Raw genomic sequence first — 22,098 nt, 5'->3', positions numbered from 1 at the left:
ATACTTAAAATCTTCATTGCAATTGGTATCTGTACAACTATGTTGTCAGTTCACACAGGGTAAAGCTATGGTTCACTTACCTCTCTATCCTTAGTACCATATATACAGCCTGGCAGAGACTCCTAATAAAGATATACTAAATAGTTCAACTCAAACATAATTTTCAGTTTCAGTTAGGAATTACCAGTCTTGCAAAAGTTTCAGTTAGGAATTACCAGTCTAAAATAGACTCATATTATTTAGACCACGAGTCCCCAACTCCCAGGGCCGCAGACCAGTTCTGGTTCCTGGCCTGTTAGGAACCAGGCCATATAGCAGGAGGTGAGCAGCAGGAAAGGGAGCAAAGCTTCATCTGTTACTTAGAGCCACTCATCTCACACACTGCCGCCTGAGCTCCGCCTCCTGTCAGATCAATAGCAGTATTAGTTTCTCACAGCAGTGCAAACCCTACTGTGAACTGCACATGACAGGGATCTAGGTTGTGCATTCCTTGTGAGAATCTAATGTCTGATGATCTGTCACTGTCTCCTATCACACCCATATGGGACCATCTAGTTGCAGGAAAACAAGCTCAGGGCTCCCACTGATTCTACATTATGGTGAGTTGTATAATTATTGCATTATATAGTGCAATGTAAATAGAAATAAAGTGCACAATAAATGTAATGCGCTTGAATCATCCTGAAACCACCCCTATCCCTCGTCTGTGAGAAAACTGTCTTCCATGAAACCGGTCCCTGGTGCCAAAAAGGTTGGGGACTGCTGACTTAGGAATTCTTATACTGATTTTATTTCCTTCTTTAGCATTTCTCAAGCCCAAGATCAATCATTTCAATTATATTCTTACTAGCACCCTCAATGTCTTCATTTCCTTGTCACTTTGGGTTTGCCTTTTGCCAGTCATTTACCCAATTATTTATCATCTTGTCTCCTCATTCAGGCTTCCAAGTGCTACCACACTGAGGATAGTCTCAAGCCTCTGAAAACTGATTTCAGTAAATTAAGGTATACAACATATCTAGTGTGCGGTGCTGGCAGTTTTTCTTTTATTCATCTTTCCCCTGGGCCCTTCGGAAATATTGCTTTACAGAATATCAGAGTAAAAATCTTTCTACAACACAACTTTGACCAGGCTATCCTTCCTTGCTTAAAACCCTCTAATGGTCTCCAGCTGCTCTTAGTATAGCATTCCAAATCTTCAACCTAACCTACAAAACCCTAATTGCTTTTGGTCTCTGCCTACTGCATCGGCCTTGTGGCACAACATTCTTGCTGTCCTTTTACACTGTCCTTTTCAATTCCTAGAGTATATCCTCCTCCCCCATCACCATACCTTTGCAAATGATGTTTCCTCTGGTTAAAGCATAGTTCTCTGCCTTCTGGGTCAAGTTAATACCTGCTCAACCTTGACATCAACCACCCTCCATCCCCTCCCTAGTCGAGGTCAGGTTACTCAGACATACACTGTCATTAAACAGTATTCTTTCCCTTTAATCATCCATTTCTGTCTCTTCTACTGGATTATACACTCCATGAGAGCAGGTGAAGTATTTTTTTGTGTTCCACTGTACCTCTAGTCCCCAGTACAGTGCTAGACACTCAGTAGGAAGTTTAATAAACATTTGTTAAATAAATGCATGTGCTGAATGATCCCTCTGACACTTCTCACAACTGGTATCTCCAAGTTTTACCTATTTCCTCATGCTTCCACTTCTACCCTTCATAGGAGAGGCTGGCTCCAGCCAATATTTAAGTGTCTGCTATCATACTTCCATTTATTCTGTAACGATTGGGCACCTTCTATGTTCTAGGTGCTGTCATAGAGCTGGGAACACAGCAGCAAACACGAGCAGATGAAGTCTCTGGTCTAAAAAAAAACCTGCACTGTAGTGATAAAATTAAGCCCAACCTTACAGAGAGTTAAAAAATTTAAGAATGAGGAGGAAAAGGGGCACCTCATGTGATAGGCAGCAGCTATGACAACAAAGAAAAGGAACAGATACTGCCAAGTAAGGTTTCACACTCATACCACCACAAACAAAGGAAACCTCTTAATTGACATCATGAGATCTGTCCCATTTTCCCATCTCATTGAAAAATCAATGTTTAAATAAACACACTCTTTAGGCCTTCATTCCACAACCCTACTCTTTATACCAATGTATGGTAAGCAATTTTGATGCCACATAGAAAAATCCATCTTACAAAACACAAAATACGAGTTGTAGTGTAAATTTTAGAACTTTGATTCACGTGACTCTCAACGGAGAATATCAGCATTTCTTCCATTGTCATGCACCTAAAATATTTATACTGCCATCCACTAAATCTGATGACAGTAATTCATACAGAATCAAAACTTGAGAGAAAAAGACTAGCTAATTCTTCTCACTTTACATAACAGTAAAGTGAAGACCAGATGTTTGGGTGCTTGTCCAGGGTCTCTCAACTTCCATCCTAGATTACTGCAAAGAGAAAGGATCAGCTACACAATATGCAAGGCGTGGTGCAAAATACAAATGCAGGGCCCCTTATTTAAAAATTATTTAAAATGTCAAGACAGTGATAGTAGACTAGCCATTAAAATAAGTGCTAGCCATTACAAATGCTGGACTATGCGCTACTGCACAGGTTGCACATTATAAGAGTAACCCTGTATAGAGAGGTGCATCTATGTCCACCCTTTTAAGAAGTGTACTTTTCTCACCATCTAATACACAGGATAAACAGTTCCTTGCTCATGAACATACATCACCAAGAATCTGGTGTAAAGAAAACAATATAGAGTCAGAAATCCTACAGCCACTCCCCAGTTCAAATCCTAACAAATCTTGTAATACTCCAAAACCATAAACCGAGATAAAATCTATCCCATTTCCATCTCACAAAGTTGTGACATCAACTGAAATGAGCTCTTCACATCACATAGATGTTAGTATCACTACCATTCCCGTAATCAGCCCTGAAAGTTAATGTTTTTTCCAAATGTTGGAGACATTAAAAAATTAGGTGCAGAAAGGGTGCGGTTTGCAATAAGTATAGCTTGTATTTATATCCTCACCTTTCAAGTTTAACAAGTCTCACTTCCCATCAGTGACTTATCAGCAAAGGAAAGCCATGCTCATTCTGTGTTTATTCATCAGAATATCTGTAACAGCACTGTCCAAAAGAAATACAGTGTGAGCCATATGATTTAAAAATTTCCAGTAGTCACATCTAAAAAGTAAAAATAGGTGGAATTAAATTTAAAAACACATTTTATTTAACCAACATATCAACGGCATTATCCTTTCAATATGTAATCAATGCAAAAATTATTAGTGAGGATTTTGACATTTTTTTTGGCACCAACTCTGGGAAATCCGATGTGTATTTTACACTTACAGCACATCTCAATACCATGTGGCTACTGGACAGTGAAGTCCAACACATTACAATACTACTAAGTGTACAAAGTATCCAATCACATGCTTTTTGATGTTGTCTTTTACTTTTCTTACCATGGCAAATTACGAGAGCGGTTTCAAGAAATTTCCACCATCAGCATCTTCGAGGAGATGCACTGCACATATCCAAATTTCCCTTAAAATATACAAAAGGCCTGCAAAAGCAGTCATTTGCTAACCAATTCAGCAAAGTCCACATGTGTGAGGTTTCATTCATCCTCTTAAGGAATTTTCACTACCCGTATGTGAAGAGAACAGAGCTCACCGGGAGATAGGCCGTTTAAGAAGTACAGTATTTAAGAGGGTACAATGGCAACAGGGCACGTTGCTATTCCAGGTAAAGCAGAAATCTGAATCCGACTCTCCCGCTCCAAGCACCTGGCTGAGCCTCCCGGGAAAGGCGGGGACGCCGCTCCCCACAAGCCTGCCGCGGTGAAGGCTGTAGCGTGGCCTCTGCGCCCCGAGGAGGTCCCCGCAGGTCCCGCGGCCGCCCGCAGCCCCCGGTGGCTCCCGCGGAGGCCCGACCGGCTGGCCGCCCGGCGCGATTATCCCACAGCGCGGAACGCGCTCCCCGCCGAGACGCCCGAGCCTTTCAACTAGGCTATCTCGGGCCCCTAGCTGCGGCCGCTACGCGCCCGAGACCCGAGACGCGGGCCGGGTCGAACTCACTGACCTGAGGTGGCAGCGCGGCCGCCGCACAGCCGCTTCCGGCCGGGACACCGCCCCTCCCGCCGCAGGCGCCCGGACGCGGGCAAAATGGCGGCCGCGGCGGCGCGGCCCGTGAGCTGGACCACTGGGCTGGGGCCCACGACCCTACTACCACGCCTCGGGGACGCGCAGCCGCGCCTTGGAAGGGGAGTTTCCCGCGGCGAGCCCCGCCCTTCCCCGCCCGGGAGGCGCCTCGGGGCGGGGTCACTGGTCGGGAGGCCCCGCCTTCCGCCCGAAAGCGCCTGTGCACCCCGCTGGCCCCGCCCGTGGGTCCACAAGCCGGATCCCCGGGTTCCTAGGCTGGGACTGCTTCTCAGAACCACTCTGCCGTTTTCAAGCAGGGTCGCACGCTCTAGCTCACTGGGTCCATCTTAATTTCTATTAAACTTTTTTTTTTTTTTTTTTGCAAATGAGGTAGTAGGAGATCCAAGGTATTTGGTTAATGATTTATTGACTCAGTCATTCCACAAACTTGTCTTGATCACCTGTTATGTACCCAGCACTGTGCTGGAATACCTAGGAGACAGGAGTGAAGTAAAAAGACATGGTCCGGGCAGGAAACAGGCAAGGAGAGCCTTGACTTGGTAGGGCTAACACAGTGCTACACAGGAGGAACGCCCGCTCAGCTTCGGGGTCAGCAAAGCTTCCTTAAGGACTACTAGGCTGAGACAAGAAGGATGAGCATGGGATTAGCCAGGTAAGGGAACAGGGCAGTGGGAACTGGAAGAGAAGAGTCTTCTAGCACTGAGAAAAAGCAAGTGCTGGGTCAGGAGAGAGAACATAGCAGTGAGGAGGCAGTAGGTATGGATGAATGAGCAGAGGAAGTGGGGAGAGATTAAGATGCTGTCAGAAAGGGGTTGGAAACCAGTTTAGTGAGTTTGGATGGACTTTTTCCTAAAGGCAGTGGTAGAGTCATCGAACGTTTTTAATCAGGCAAGTGGTATGATCAGTTTTTGTTTTGTTTTGTTTTGTTTTGTTGAGACGGAGTCTCGCTATATCGCCAGGCTGGAGTGCAATGGCGCGATCTCTGCTCACTGCAACCTCCGCCTCTCGGGTTCAAGGGATTCTTCTGCCTCAGCCCCTGGAGTAGCTGGGACTACAGGCACGGCGCCACCATGCCCAGGTAATTTTTTGTATTTGTAGGAGAGATAGGGTTTCACCATGTTGGCCAGGGTTGTCTCATCTGTTGACCTCGTGATCCGCCCACCTCGGCTTCCCAAAGTGCTGGGATTACAGGCGTGAGCCCCCGCGCCCGGCCAGTATGATCAGTTTTTGCGCAGAGAGCTGGAGGGATAGAGTATCAGAATGAGGGATGACAGAAACGCAGGTTACCAGTGGCATGGAGAGTGGGCATGGAGAGAAGTGGGGGCCCTGGGGAATATTTAGAGGTGGGATGAACAGAGGTTGGTGATTGACCAAGTGAATGACGGTGAAAGAGGATTCCAGGTTTTTTGTTCCCAAAACTGAGTGAATGGTGCTGCCTCAGGTGTCACAAGTCTGACCTTGAGGCAGTCTTCAGATGTCTGACAGTCTTCACTTGTATGTTCGTGCTTAAAAGTGGGTGGTCTTGGGCTTGTGGTGGTGATGGCTATAAACAGCATTATGAGCTTAGTCTTGATGATCTTCGTGGCAGATGGTTTTGATAAGATGATGAGTTTGGGGAAAGTATTGCCTTTCCAATCCTGCCATTAGAAGAGTGTAGGCTGAAGAAAGTGCTGTATTATTGAGAGGAGACACAGCAGTATTCATCACTTTAAACACTATCTTGTCAATCTTCTCAATGGTTTTGGCCTTGGCCTCAAACCCCCACACAAAACCTCAGATCAATACAAATCTCTTCCTTTTCTACTCTTACTATTCATAGTTGAGGACAACTTTTCTGCTTGCACTCAGGAGATGACACTGCCTTCTACTTCAGAAAAGAAAATTAAAACTATTAGGTAGAATTTGACAACTTCCTACTACTTCCTCCTGCCCTCCTCCAACATCTTGATTCACTACCATTCTTATCTTCTTTTCCGTGACTAGGAGTAAAAGGAGGAACCCCACATATTTCTCCTCTTCTGAGACCTTGCACCATCAATTACTCCACTTCCATGTATCTTAGCCTCTCCATTTCTACTGGTTCTTTACCTTCAACACATACTCAAGTCATTCCCATTTTCTCTTCAAAGGAGAGGACCATATTTGCTCTCTGTGATTCCACTTCCTCCTCTCTCCCTTGAATTCACTCCATTCAGTCCTTCATGCCCACCATGCCACAAAACTGCCACTTGTCAAGGTCACCTGTGAGCTCCATGCTGCCAGTTTCAATGGCCAAAGCTTCACCCTTGCAACTTTTGTTGTTGTTGACTACTTCCTCTCTCTTGACATGTCTCATTTGCTTGGTTCCATATCATCACTTTCTTCTGGTTTGTCTTTTATCCCTGTGACTTCACTGTTCCTTAAACATGACAAGCATGCTCTTGCCTCAGGGCTTCTTCACTAGCTATTCCTTCTGTCTGGAATGCAGAAATCTACATGACTCATACTCTCCCTTCACTCAAGACTCTGCTCACTTGTCACTGACTACCTATAAATTAGTTCCTTTGTTCTTGTCTTCATGACACCGCAACTTCACATACATGCCATCTCTTTACTTTTCTATAGTTGTCTTCTTCTAGACTTTGTCTTCTTATCCCCAGTTTTCATTCTGTATTTTTTTTTTCTTTTTAGTAAGAGGAAATATCTCTACATTCAAATCTGAGCAGGGCATTTGGTGACCCACTTAGACATGAAATTCCTTGGCCTCCCTTTCAGCAAGATAAGGCTATATCAAAAAGTTATGTCCTGTAAGATGTGAGTAGGACTGGATCCTGTCCCTTAAAAAGAAAGTTGCTTGCTATACCCTTTCTCTTCCCTCTTCCTGCTCTCTGGCAAGTGGCAAAAAGAAATGGAAGAAAAGACTTGAAATGGAAGCCAGGTATTAAGGAAGGCAAACTGTTCTCACTAGCCTAAGTCCCAAAAGAATCTCAGGAAGCTGGGGCACCTCCTCCCTTGGATCACAGACTTCTGGACCATTATGCAAGAGAAAATAAACTTTGTTCTTTTAAAAATCATTGTTTGTTTGGAACTGGTAGAGCAGCTTAGCCAATTCCCTAACTAAAACAGAGGGGCTCTGTCTACTTTATTCTCTGCTTAATCACCAGGATGTAAAACAGTGCCTAAATTGGCCGGGCGCGGTGGCTCACACTCGTAATCCCAGCACTTTGGGAGGCCAAGGTGGGCAGATCACAAGGTCAGGAGATCGAGACCACGGTGAAAACCCGTCTCTACTAAAAATACAAAAAATTAGCCGGGCGCGGTGGCAGGCGCCTGTAGTCTCAGCTACTCAGGAGCCTGAGGCAGGAGAATGGCGTGAACCCGTGAACCCGGGAGGTGAAGCTTGCAGTGAGCCCAGATCGCGCCGCACTCCAGCCTGGGGAACAGAGCGAGACTCCGTCTCCAAAAAAAACAAAAAACAAACAAACAAACAAAAACAGTGCCGAACAAATGTGGCCAATAAAAATATGTTGAATAAATCCTAAAACAACATCTTTATTCTACATCCTCCTCCAGCTAATGTCCTTTTTTCAACTTTCTTTTCCACTCAAGCTTTGTGAAAGTATATCTTTTTTCATATTGCCACTAGTTCTTCTAAAGCCCCTAACAGGAATAAGTGACACTTTTCTCAGTCTTTTTGGAAACTGATTCCCCTTCTCTACTAAACCAAGATCCTTGCAGGTAGCAATCTTTTAGCATAGAACTTTGGATTTCCTTTAGCACCTGTTGCATAGGTATCCAAAAAATATTTACTGAGTTGAGTGAGTGCTTTGTTTCTTTGGAAACAGTAAACCATAGCAGAGAACTTGACAGACTGGTCTGAGATTATACTAGTTGCCTTTACTAAACGTGGGTTTTACAATAGATCCTAGAGCTGCTATAGTTCAGTCTCAGTATTTTGTTTTTAATTTAAGCTTCTGTATTTCTAATAGGATTTTTTTTGTTTGCTTTTTTGAGATCAAGCCTCGCTCTGTCGCCCAGGCTGGAGTGCTGTGGTGTAGTCTCGACTCACTGCAAACTCTGCCTCCCAGGTTCAAGTGATTCTCCTGCCTCAGCCTCCTGAGTAGCTGGGATTACAGACATGCACCACCACACCGGGCTAATTTTTGTATTTTCAGTAGAGATGGGGTTTCACCATGTTGGCCAGACTGGTCTCGAACTCCTGACCTCAAGTGATCTGCCTGCCTTAGCCTCCCAAAGTGCTGGGATTACAGGCGTGAACCACTGCGCCTGAACAGGATGTTCTTTTTCAGCTTCTTCATTTATGTTGTGGTGATCCCAGACAGGATTTTTGTTGTGGTTTTAAAACAAAAAGGATTGCAGTTGAAGGGCAGCGAATTTCTTTTTTATTTACAGCTGCTCCTGGCAGCAATTCAGTTACTACAGTACTGGGATATTTTGTGAAATCTGTGACTGGCTAATCCAATTCTTTTTATTTCCACATGCACAAAATCAGTCTGTACCTGAGAGCAAGTTTTGCTTTTAGATGGAGGCTGAGGAGGTATCAAGCTGAAACGAAGGCCCTGTAAACATGTGCCATGGCTTAGGTAATCTTTTCACAAAGGTTGAAGATCAGAAGATCTGAGATATCTTAAAATAATGGCCTTCAAAAACTTTTCTAGCATATCCCCAAATAAATTTTTTAAATCAGTGCATTTCTTCATACATTTTGGGATTACATCTAACATTGTCAAAATAAATTTACATAGTTGTCAAGTATATGATTTCTAATATTTTTTAAATCTTTAAATTATAAGCAAAACAGGGCTGGGCATGGTGGCTCACACTTGTAATCCCAGCACTTTGAGAGGCTGAGGTAGGTGGGTCACCTGAGGTCAGGAGTTCAGGACTAGTCTGGCCAACATGGTGAAACCTTGTCTCTATTTAAAAATACGAAAATTAGCAAGGCATGGTGGTGCGCACTTGTAGTCCCAGCTACTCAGGAGGCTGAGGCAGGAAAATCGCTTGAACCCGGGAGGCAGAGGTTGCAGTGAGACAAGACTGTGCCACTGCACTCCAGCCTGGGCAACAGAGTGAGACTCTGTCTCAAAAAAAAAAAAAAGAGGTTTTGGAAAAATTTGACAAAGCATATCATGTGAATTCAGATTTACCTCAATACCAAGAATTATGTTTAAATAGGACAAAGAAGATTTAAAAAATTTTTATTTTAAGTTCAGGGGTACACGTGCAGGTTTGCTATATAGGTAAACTCATGTTATGGGAGTTTATCGTATAGATTATTTAGTTACCCAGGGATTAAACCTAGTACCTGTTAGTTATTTTCCCTGATTCTCTCCCTCCTCTCACCCTCCACCCCTGGTAGGCCCTAATGTCTGTTGTTTCCCTCTATGTGTCCATGTGTTCTCATCTTTTATCTTCCACTTATAAATGAGAACATGCGATATTTGGTTTTTTGTTCCTGCATTAATTTGCTAAGGATAATGGCCTCCAGGTCCATCTATGTTCCTGCAAAGGACATGATCTCATTCTTTTTTACAGCTGCATAGTATTCCATGGTGTATATTTACCACATTTCCTTTATCCAGTCTGCCATTGATGGGCACTTAGGTTGATTCCATGTCTTTGTTATTATGAATGGTGCCACAACAAACATACATGTGCATGTGTGTTTATAATAGAATGGTTTATACTCCTTTGGGTATATACCCAGTAATGAGATTGCTGGGTCAAATGATAGTTCTGTTTTTAGGTCTTTGAGGAGTTGCCACACTGTTTTCCACCATGGATGAACTAACTTATACTCTTACTAACAGTGTATAAGTATTCCTTTTTCTCTGCAACCTTGCCAGCATCTGTTATTTTTTGATTTTTCAATAATAGCCATTCTGACTGGGGTGAAATGGTATCTTATTGTGGTTTTGATTTGCATTTCTCTAATGATCAGTAATGTTGAGCTTTTTGTTCATATGCTTGTTGGCCACATGTATGTCTTCTCTGGAAAAATGTTCATGTCCTTTGCCCACTTTTTAGTAGGGTTTTTGTTTTTTGCTTGTAAATTTGTTTAAGTGCCTTATAGACACTGGTTATTAGACTTTGTCAGTGGCATAGTTTGCAAAATTTTCTCCCATTCTGCGGGTTGTCTGTTTATTCTGTTGATAGTTTCTTTTGCTGCACAGAAGCTCTTTAGTTGAATTAGATCCCATTTGTCAATGTTTGCTCTCATTGCAGTTGTGTTTGGTGTCTTTGTCATTAAATATTTGTCTATTCCTATGTCCAGAATAGTATTGCCTAGGTTGTCTTCCAGGGGTTTTGGGTTTTACATGTAAGTCTGTAATCCATCTTGAGTTGATTTTTGTATATGGTATAAGGAAGGGGTCCAGTTTCAGTCTTCTGCATATAGCTAGCCAGTTATCTCAGCACGATTTATTGAATAAGAAGTCCCTTCCCCATTGCTTATTTTTGTCAGCTTTGTTGAAGATCAGATGGTTGTAAGTGTGCAACCTTATTTTTGGGCTCCCTATTCTGTTCCATTGGTCAATATGTCTATTTTGTACCCATACCTTTCTGTTTTGGTTACTGTAGCCCTGTAATATAGTTTGAAGTCAGGTAGCATAATGCCTCCAGCTTTGTTCTTTTTGCTCAGGAGTGCTTTGGCTCTTCAGGCTTTTTTTTGGTTCCATATGAATTTTAAAATAGTTTTTTTCTAGTTGTGGGAAGAATGTCATTGGTAGTTTGATAGTAATAACATTGAATCTCTAAATTGCTTTGGGCAGTATGGTTATTTTAACAATATTGATTCTTCCTATCCATGAGCAAGGAACATTTTTTTTTTTTCATTTGTTTGTGTCATCTCTGATTTCTTTGAGCAGTGTTTTATAGTTCTCCCAGGAAAGATCTTTCACCTCCTTGGTTAGCTGTATTCTTAGGTATTTTATTCTTTTTTTTTTTTTTTGGCAATTGTGGATGAGATTGTGTTTTGATTTGGCTCTTGGCTTGACTGTTGTTGGTGTATAGGAATGCTACTGATTTTTGTACGTCGATTCTGTATCATGAGACTTTACTGAAGTCATTTATAAGCTGAAGGAGCTTTTGGGTAAAGAATCATGTCATCTGCAAACAGGGATAATTTGACTTCTCTTCCTATTTGGATGACCTTTCTTTCTTTCTCTTGCCTGATTGCTGTAGGTAGGACTTCCAATACTATATTGAATAGGAGTGGTGATGGAGGGCATCTTGTCTTGTGCTGATTTTCAAGGGGAGTGCATCCAACTTTTGCCAGTTTGGTATCATGTTGGCTGTGGGTTTGTCATAGATGGCTCTTATTATTTTGAAGTATGTTCCTTCCATACCTAGTTTATTGAGGGTTTTTTTTTTTTTTTAACATGAAGTGGTGTTGAATTTTATCGAAAGCCTTTTCTGTATCTATTGAGATAATCATGTGGTTTTTGTCTTTAGTTCTATTTATGAGACAAATCACATTTATTGATTTGCATATGTTGAACCAACCTTGCATTGCAGAGATAAAACCTACTTGATCATGGTAGATAAGCTTTTCGATGTTCTTCTGGATTTGGTTTGCCAGTATTTTGTTGAGGATTTTTGCATCAAGGTTCATCAAGGATATTGACCTGAAGTTTTCTTTTTTTGTTGTGTCTCTACCAGGGTTTGGTATCAGGATGATGTTAGCCTCATGGAATGAGTTATAGAGGAGTCCATCTACCTCAGTTTTTTTGAATAGTTTCAAGTAGGAATGATACCAGCTCTGGTAGAATTCTTCTATGAATCTGTCTGGTCCTGGGCTTTTATTTTTTTTATTTTTTGTAATTGGTAGTCAGCCACTGATTCCATTTCAGAGCTTGTTATTGATCTATTCAGGGATTCAATTTCTTCCTGACTCAGTCTTGGGAGGGTGTATATGTCCAGGAATTTATCTATTTCTTTTAGATTTTCTAGTTTATGTACATAGAGGTGTTCATAATATTCTCTGATGGTTATTTGTATTTCTGTGGAGTCAATGGTAATGCCCCTTTTATTGTTTCTAATCGTGTTTATTTGGATCTTCTCTCTTTTCTTTTTTATTAGTCTAGCTAGTAGTGTATTTTATTAATTTTTTTAAAAAACAAGCTCCTGGAATCATTGATCTTTTGAATGGTTTTTTGTGTCTCAATCTCCTTTAGTTCATCTCTGATTTTTGTTATTTCTTGTCTTCTGTTAACTTTGGGATCAGTTTGCTCTTGGTTCTCTAGTTCTTTTAGTTGTAGATGTTAGGCTGTTAAATTGAGATCTTTCTAACTTTTTGATGCAGGCATTTAGTGCTATAAATTTTCCTCTTAACATTGCCTTAGCTGTGTCCCAGAGATTCTGGTACATTGTATCTTTGTTCTCATTAGTTTCAAAGAACTTCTTGATTTCTGCCTTAATTTTATTATTTACCCAAAAGTCATTCAGGAATAGGTTATTCAATTTCCATGTAAATGTATGGTTTTGAGCAAATATCTTAGTCTTTATTTCTGATTTGATTGCACTGTGGTCCAAGAGAGTGGTTGTTATGATTTCAGTTCTTTTGCATTTGCTGAGGAGAGTTTTGTGTCCAAGTATGTGGTCAATTTTAGAGTATGTGCCATATGGTGATGAGAAGAATATATATTCTATTGCTTTTGGATGGAGAGGTCTGTAGATGTCCATCAGGTCCATTTGATCTATTGCTAAATTCAGGTCCTGAATATCTGTTAATTTTCTGCCTCAATGATTTGTCTAATACTGTCAGTGGGATGTTGAAGTATCCCATTATTATTGTGTGGGAGTATAAATCTCTTTGAAGGTCTCTGTGGACTTGCTTTATGAACCTGGGTGCTCGTATATCAGGTACATATATATTTAGCATAGTTAGGTCTTTTTGTTGAATTGAACCCTTAACCATTATGTAATCCCCTTCTTTATCTTTTTTGATCTTTGTTGATTTGAGGTCTGTTTTGTCTGACATTGAGATTGCAACCCCTGATTTTTTCTGTTTTCCATTTGCTTGCTAGATTTTTCTCCATTTCTTAATTTTGAGCTTATGGGTATCATTGCATGTGGGATGGGTCTCCTAAAGACAGCATACCAATGGATCTTGGTTCTTTATCCAGCTTGCCACTTTGCCTTTTAATTGGGGAACTGAGGCCATTTACATTCAAGGCTAGTATTTGTTCTTATTCATATTCTGAATTCTATTTCTGTCATTTCAGCCATCTCAGCCTTGTTCAGAACCCTTGCTGGAGAGATGGTGTGGTCATTTGGAGGAAAGAAGGCACTCTGGCTTTTTGAGTTGTCCAAGTTCTTGGGTTGGTTCTTTCTCATCTTTGTGGGTTGATGTTTCTTCAATCTTTGAGGTTGCTGACCTTTGGGTGTTTTTTTTCTTTCTTTCATCTAGGATGATGACCTTGAGGGTTTGGTTGTGGCATAAGATGGGTTCAGTCAACTGGCTTTTTTTTGGAAGATTTTAGGGGGCCAATGCTGAAGCTCTCAACTCCTGGACTGTGTGCTGTCTCTCTGGGGGACTTGTATCGGGCCCTGATGTTGTTCTATGGATCTTTGAGGTTAGGAATCCACTGTATGGGGGTTTGGGGTGGGGAGCTGAGGTGGTTTGGATTGCTGTTCACTACATTCTAATGGGTGGTATTAGCTGAAGCATTTTGTAGTGCAGTGACACTGGGATCCATCCTCATTCACACGACAGCAGCAGTGGGAGCAGAAGCATAGTAAGGTATATGCTTGTTGGCTGTAGCAGGGTACAGGTGCTGGGGTGCTTGCCTCCAAGTGGGCATTCATCACAGTGGCAGAGGCAGCACCGCTGGGTGGGGGTGGGGGAGTCCCTGCTGGCAGCTGTGCATGCAGTCATGCTGGTGGTGTTGTTAGCATGGGGGTGTGGTGCTAGTGGGCACAGGTCTGTGTGTGTTCTCTGTGTGCTGCAGGTAAGGGTGTTCCCTCAGAGCAGGGGAGGATCCACTGTTCTTGTGCCTAGTTTCACTCCCAGGGCAGTGTTGGCACAAGGGCAGGGCACTGGTGGGAATAAGGCTGGCTGACTGGCTCTGTGCTCACCAAGGCTCCAATTGCAATGGTGGTGGTGGTGGGGACGTGGGGTGGAGTTTATTCCCACTGCAGCAGTAGCAGGGCAGGGAGCTTGCACACGCTGCACTGGTGGGCAAGGAAGGCAAAACTGGTTCATGTACATGTGCTCTGGGAAAGCAATGTGGGGGCTTGCTGTGAGCCTGGGGAAAGCTGCAGTGTAGGGAGGGGGTGGGCAGGCTGGTTCATGGCCATGGGGGCCACCCTTCTGGAGCTGTCTGCCAGCCAGGCATGATCTGCCAGTGCAAGAGCTGTGAAGTGGGACCACAGGGCACCTGAGGCTGCTTTGCAAGCAGATGTGGTGAGGCTGGGGCCCTGGGAGAGGCCAGCAGACCAAGAGGTGCTCAGGTTGAACTGGCCCCATATGATGGGCAAGATCACCCTGCCGAGTTCAGATCTCACAATTTCCATAGGGCTAAAGTCTCCTATGGGAGCAAGTTGAGCCGAGGGAGATGGGCTTCCGTGGCTGTGCTCCACTACAGACCAAACCCTTTAGGCTCTGCCTCAGCTGATGTGCTGCCCCCACCACTTCTCTAAGCAGCTCTTCCTGCTAACTCAAGTGTCTGTGCTGGTCGAAGGGGTCTCCTCCTGCTGGGATTCCAGAGGCCCATGGCGAGAACAGGTTGCTCCTTGCCAGTTCAATCCACCTGTTCGCCTGGAGTCACTGGGGCCAGGAACAAGTCCCACTGTGTGGTAGCCTCATGCGGGGTTCCCAGCTTCTTCTCCCTTCAGCCAAGCTTCTGGTCTTCCCTCCATCCACTCTAGGTGCCTTCCCTCTGAAGATCTGTTAGATGAGGTCCAGTCATCTTGGTTCCTTGGTGGCAGCTGTTCCACCTGGCTGTGTCCAGTCAGCCATCTTGCCCTCCAACCAGAAATTTAAAAAAATTTTCAGGTAGAAAAATAGTTCGATTGCTTTGAGTTTTGTGTAGCTTTGGACTTTTAAAGTGTCAGAATTTATTCACTTACTAAAAGTGATTTGGAAAGTTATGCCGTTGGTTTAATTATTGGTAATTACACTGTCATTCTCTTTCCCTTGTGTATTGAACTAGGTCCAGAATCCAGTTTACGTAGACCCTGAACATGTTATGAGAATCTTATTGGTATTTGTCCCCTGTATTTAAAGATCAGCATTGGATTATTTCACATTGCATGCCTGTATCAAAACATTTCATGTATCCCATAAATATATACACATACTATTTTTTAAAAAGTACACCTTTTTAAAAAAGATTTTTAAAAATAAATAAATAAATATTAACATTGGAATATTTCAAAGTTGTCAGTGTGGATTGTCTCAACCAATAACCACTGCTTGATCTATATAATTATTTTTTTAACAATAATTTTATGATTAAGTTATTCTTCAATTGTAGGAAATTTTACATTGTTCTAGTTTTTCTCCTTGAACTTGTATTTCCAGTTCACTTTTTCCCACTGGATTATTTATTTGTTTATTTAAGAAAAAATGTATAAATATATAGCATCTACTATGTGTCAGAGATTTTAAATATAGACTCATTTAACATACTATCTCAGGTTAGGTTTCCTGGGAACTAGATTCTAAGATGGAGACTAGGATGTAGCATATTCATTAGGGAGTATTGTTGGGATCAGCAAATGAGGATGGGAGGAGGAAGAAGAGAGATTAGGTAGGGAGGGAAATTGAGCAGCTATGCAATGCCAAAAAAGGCCTCAGCCAGCCCATGGGTAACTCTGGAATTGGACTGGTCCTTCAGAGTTGTCCTGAGTTGAGGGCTGGTGCACAGGCATTTATACTCTTCCATTTATGTGGATGTGTCATTGAATGTGAACTGTCTCTTGGAGGAGGCATGATTTTGAGTAAGGCAATTTCCTCGGTTAAGGCAGTTCCCAAAGAAAGCTGACAGCTGAGGGCTGTCTGCTGGCAGCACTCCCCACAGCTGAAGGAAGAGATCACTAATGACAGAAGGAAAATCTGGAGGCGCATCACAGGGCTCATCACATCTTCATCACGACTTTATGAGGATAACACTATTATTTTTCCTATTTTGCAGATGAGAAAACTGAGGCACAGAGAGGTGAAATAAGTTAGGCAAGCTCATACGTTTCTTAAATGGTTGCGCTAGGATACAAACCCAGACGATCTGGTGCCAGCTTTGTGCTTCTAACCACTGGCTCATGCACTCTCCAAGGGAACTGCCTTTTGATCTAATTACATGCTGTCATTAAAATAATCTTTTAAAGCAGGAGTTAGCAAACTTTTTATAAAGAGCCAGATAGCAAATATTTCCAGCTCCTCAGGCTTTGCTGCTTTTGTTGCAACTATTCAATTTTGCTCTTGTAGTGCAAAGGGAGCCATAGATAGTGCATAAACAAATAGCCATGACCCTGCGCCAACAAAACTTTATTTGCAGAAACAGGTGACAGGCTGGATTAGCTTGTTGACCCTTGTGTTAGGAAATTATTTAAAGATTGAGAAAACACTATGGTTTACTGTTACTGGAATGAAATATTACTGGATGAAATAATTATAATGATCCTAGCCTTATTTTAAAAGGGTAAGTTTTAACAGTAGATTTCTCTGTGTGGTAGGTTTAAAAGTGATCATTATTTTCTTCATTATACTTTTCTGTGTTTTCTAAATTTGAATGTAATTGTTATATGCATTACAATATAAAAATGTTTTTAATGAGAAAAAAATGAATGTTATTTTAAGAATATAATTGGAGGGATTAGGATGCTAAATTCCATAATAGACACATCATAATCCTATATCCACGAAGTTAAGGCACAAATAAGATTCAAGCAGCATATCAGATGCCTTATTAACTGGAGCAGTTTTAGTATGACAACTGCAACATGAGCAATGCAAACATTTCCTGCCTTGCTCATTGCTTTTTTTGTTAGTAATTTGGTGCATTTCTTCTAATGCGCACTGAGGCACTAAAGTAGCAGCTATCAAAATTGTTCTCAAACTGGCACTGTTAGTCCGGTAAAACCACAGTCATTTTACTGCCTGATCTCTACCCCTCATTGAACAAGACTTGAATAAATCACATTTGGGATTTTTGAAACAGATGATGTGGCTACATTCTGCCAATGTCTCTGCTCCCACAGCTATTGCCCTGCTTTAGGTCTTAATTACTCCTCACCCAGACAGTAGTCTCCCCAGTTGGCCTCTGGCTCCCTGGTTCCTACTCATTTACTCTAATTCTTCTCCTCTGTGAGGCCAGATTGATTACTCTGAAGCATACCTGAAACGACCCTTTATTTAGAGCCTTTCATTAGTTAACATTCCCTACAGATCAACATCCAGACACCTCAGCCTTGACTTAAGATGTCCGTGTTACAAGTCATAATGGTTGAGAGATGAGAAAAAAAAATCTTGTATTTTCAATGAATCAGATTAACTTTATAATTAGACCCAAAGCAGTTATATAAACAGTTTTCTGTTGGTAGTAAAATAAGAAAAAGATTTCCAGAACAAGAACTGGGAGGTAGATGTTTATTAGACTGTGAAGACAACACATTCAGGACCAAGGTCATTTTGAGAAAAAGATTAAGTCACAGAAAAATCAAAGCATATCTGATTGGCCTGAGTCAGTAATTTGGACTATTTCAGATATAAGGTACAATGTGTAACTGGAAAGCCTTCAGATGAATAACAGACTTGACTCACATGCTCTAAATCCTGGAACATTAGCAGCTCATTTGAGAAGCTAAGCCTGACTTTCTTGGCTAAGTATAATCATAACCCAAGGAAGCAATGAAAGAGGGGAAAAAACCCAGAAGCATAAAGAGAACCAGAATTAGAATCAGGACAGGCATGATGTGGACAGAAATTTACTTCCACAATTTTAGCCTTTTTATGACTTTTATGCTATTCAGTTTTATAATCATTGTTCTATTGGCATATTTTGTCCTCTTTTTGAAAAATATTTCAAATAATTTCCTACTTTAAACTTGAGAAGAGGGATTCAGTTTGCAACAGTGCTTAAGATAAATCTCATTTACTAAATTAATAGATGTTAAATGTGTTAGTTGTATAAATGAGGTAAGTATATGTTAATTATTTAAAGATTAGTAAATTACATATAATGGCGAATATTTCTCTCCATGGAACATGGATAAAAGCATCTGGAATTTTTTTAAAGGGTTATCAACATGAGATTGTCGCTATCTACTGTGACCCAACATATTTTTTCACACTTGGTTTCTTAATTCATACCAGAGCTGTCCCACTGAATTGTTCCCAATTACTTTTCCATAGCACTTTCCTTATAACATGCTTTTGTTCCTTCCCCCTAGGCCCCCAGAACGCCCTTCTCCAAGACTTAGAAAAATCAAATGCTATCCATCCCTCAAGATATATCCCTCCAGCCCGTCCTTGAAGTCTCCTGCAGCTAGAAGTAGCATCTATCCCCATCTGGACTCCTTAGCACTTTGCGGTACCTCCCTTGGTCCCCATCTCTTTACACACACACACACACACACACACACACACACACACACACAGTATTATAATACTATTACCTATTATATTACATTATATTATTGTAGTTCTACAGGAACTACAAGAAATTCTACTATGAATTCCTTGAGGGTGGGATACATTTTACAGTCATCACTGTTTCTCTCATTATTTGTGGAATCAAAAAACTGAGTGCATGATGAAAAATTATACAAACACATACATGCTTTCATTCCAATTGAAAATTAAAAAATATGACTGTTAAAACAATGTTGAAGGACATGTAATAAAATTCAAATATTCCTACCGTGCACAATTGTTTTCACTTCTCTGTGCCTCTTTCAACATTTATTTGTGTGCATGCACGGCATATTTGTGTGTGTAACAGGATGTTAAAAAATAGAATTTGTTACCTGTAGTTTTTGCTAAAGCTCTACTAGACTATAACAGAACAATAGGTGGTGGCATCTCCATTCCCCATGAGATGCTACCTACATATGCAGAGCTGGAAAAGATTTTGCGACATGAAGACCCAATCCTTGCTGAGAGATATAAAGGAACAAAAGAATCTGGAAGAGATTTCTTTGGAGAAATTCATTTTCTGTGAGTCTCACTCCTAATCCCCTATAAGATATCTGGGGATGAGGGGCAAGTGCTGTTCCACACAGAGAGCTTGAGCTGTGCATCTTGGAAGAGGGAGGTGGGTAGGGAAGAGGGTGGGCTGCTTTTGGACTCATGCCTTAAAACTCAGGTACTGGGGCTGGCTGGTTCTAACGGCCAAGAGGTGAGAGGTGCACCTGTGGGGAGCAAGCTGCACTCTCAGAGTTTGTCAGGATAAAGGATATGTGGGCCTTGCCCTGCGGATGGGATGTGGACTACAAGGGCAAGAGAGTCAGCTTGAAGAAATCTGTAGAATTATCTGCCAGGGCTGAGGTGAACACAGCAGAGAGATGTTGGAGGTATTCTGTTGGGAACAAGATAGTGTGAGGTAGAGATTGTATTTGATACCTGCTACAGAAGAGATATTGCATTAAGGCCAGCATTAAGAGAACTTCAGATGAGAAATCCTGGTGAAGCAAAGTCTCCAAAGAATGCATGAGACCTCTGCAGTGAGAAAGAGATCACCTCAATACCTTCCAAAATCAAAGCATGGCAGTGACCAGCTAAGCAGATCTTTCCTGTCTTCTACCTGAAAGGGCCTGAAACTGCGATTCATGAGTTTGGGGAAGGCAGAGAGGCACAAAGTGGGGAAATGGAAAAGTTGACCATGTCCCCTATCCTACTGCAGTATTCCAGAGAAGAAACTTCAAGCTCAGAATATTGGCTACTACCTGGGATAAATATTTAAATTATTGGAACGAGAGAGTTTTTGTAACTAAATTTGAAAGAAGTGACTTTTTATATCAAAGACCAACCCAAAGATTTATGACCACTGCCTGTGATTTCATCCATGTTGCAAGGAATATCCCGCCCCAATAGGAAGAGCAGTGGGGGAAAAATAAAGTTGTTTTATGATGCATCCTATGGAGTTCTACTCGACAGAGTGGTAACATTCAACTGTAATCAGGATGAGCAAGCCACTTTATTAAACTAAAATTTTAAACTTTAATAAATATAATACAAACTGAAAAATAAAAATGATTTTTCAACGCTACACAAAAATGTTAACTGTATAAACAGTGAGATGTTACACAGGGCTGAGGCCGATAGTTCTTCAGTTTGTACATTAAATGCCTCCATGGAGGGTCAATTGCATCCTACTTATTCTGATGGTTATCAGGTAGCAAGAGATTTAAGGAAGAGGCACTTTTCTAATCTGGGGTAGAAAAAGGAAGTATACCGTGTATCATGAGAAGTATTCGCACATAGTGTGTCAACTAAGCAAGTGCTCAGACTATTAACAATATTACTATGTGATGAATGTTTATACAGTGGATTCAAAAATGAGCTTCTTTCCAGAAAGCAGCTTAGTTTTCATTAATTACCAGCATCTTGGAAATTATTTATTTAATGGTTTAAAAGTTAAAGTTTCGATCTATATTTGTTTTTTTAACATCAGCCAAGGAAATACATTTTTATCATATTGCATCTTGGGAAGTATGCAATAAGTGTAACTATTGAATATATATTGAAGAGCCACAGACACTGAATTTAACTGAAAGAGACTATTTTAATTAGAAAGACACTCAATCATCTCCTGTGACCAGCTTAAAGTTTTTGTTTTGTTTTGTTTTCTCTTATCTGGAACAAGCTAAGCTCATATTTAGAAAATAAAGTGAGTTTTTTGGGTGCATGGGTTTTAGAGTAAACCAGTAATTTAGTAAACTTTGACATTTCCACTTTGTCTCCAAACATTTAAATTCTATTTGTCTGATTGAAGTTCCAAGGCATTCTGTGTTTACTTAGGAATGATTCCATATATTAATGTTTACAAATGCTAAATTATATTTGTTAAATGTCTTATTGCCTAAGAGTTTTCCTTTTTTGTAAGTTTTTAATATAAATGTCTAGGAAATAAGACTCCCATTTAATAGCTTATAAAGAATGCTGATGTATCAGCAGTGGCCTTGACATTATTGGATACAAGTAAGATATACACTGATGATTAAATCTAATTGGCTAAGATTATCCATTCTAATAAAAGCACTGACTCCATGATGTTTTCTTGTGGCTGAAATTAACATTCGTGTTCCTACCAGCTCTTTAATATCTTAGTTACTGAAAATTATTCCTTTGGACCTAATTTTTTCTTTACTTTGGATGTATTTGACAAGGTAGAAGTTAGAGATTGGAGACTATGTAAAGAATGAAATAAAATGTAGTCACTTTTAACTATATCCACATATATCCACAGGGAGATGGGGGTTAACACTGATAATTATTCTCAACATTCTTCTTCTGGGTTTGGAGTTAATTGAGAAATATACATAGCGGTCAGAAACATAGGGATCAAAATATCAGCATAGTTTTCAGTAAAGCTGAATGTGCCTTGGACCTGCGACTCAAACCAACCTTCTTAGTAGCTGTACCCATGTCTAGACTTTGGGGTTTCTCATGGGTATTACAGTTGTAAAGGGTTTCACTTGCTGCCTCCCATCCTTGGATTCCGAATAATAAGTGTGGAAAAGAGGAAGTCACAATACATAGGACTTTTAACATATTAACTCCACTAGTTCAAGAAAAATCAACTAATGGGTGTTAGATCAATGGATGTTAGACTATCTCCCCCCATCATAACACTGAGATGGGTCAGTGTTAGGGTTGCTAGATTTAGCATACACAAAAAATTACAGGCTGCCAAATTTAATTAAATTTCAGATAAGCAATGAGTTTTTTTTCAGTGTA

General features: G+C 41.0%; 1 protein-coding gene and 1 long non-coding RNA gene across 6 annotated transcripts in view; one reads left to right on the top strand and one right to left on the bottom strand.

Annotated features, from left to right (window-relative positions):
- The window catches only part of MIOS (meiosis regulator for oocyte development), a 39,766-nt gene extending 34,665 nt beyond the window's left edge, over nt 1-5,101 (bottom strand). The window contains exons 1-2 of one of the 5 annotated variants that reach the window (XM_009203351.3): nt 4,120-5,101; nt 3,062-3,159 (exon numbers count right to left, since the gene is read on the bottom strand). The gene's annotated coding sequence lies outside the window, so the exon portion shown is untranslated. Of the gene's footprint in view, nt 1-3,061; nt 3,217-3,500; nt 4,096-4,119 lie in introns of those variants that run through there. The other 4 variants (XM_009203352.3, XM_009203350.3, XM_021935996.2 and 1 more) reach the window with 4 other exon arrangements.
- A 132-nt stretch (nt 5,102-5,233) lies between these two features.
- Nucleotides 5,234-21,411, top strand: LOC103883059. Its single transcript, XR_645126.3, has 2 exons — nt 5,234-5,277; nt 18,591-21,411. It is a non-coding gene; the product is annotated as an uncharacterized LOC103883059 (long non-coding RNA).
- The last annotated feature ends 687 nt before the right edge of the window (nt 21,412-22,098 follow it).

Source organism: Papio anubis, chromosome 4 (assembly GCF_008728515.1).
Source record: "Papio anubis isolate 15944 chromosome 4, Panubis1.0, whole genome shotgun sequence".
NCBI classification, from domain to species: Eukaryota; Metazoa; Chordata; class Mammalia; order Primates; family Cercopithecidae; genus Papio; species Papio anubis.
The sequence above is the reverse complement of the archived record's forward strand: the minus strand, read 5'-3'. Positions and strand labels throughout refer to the sequence as shown.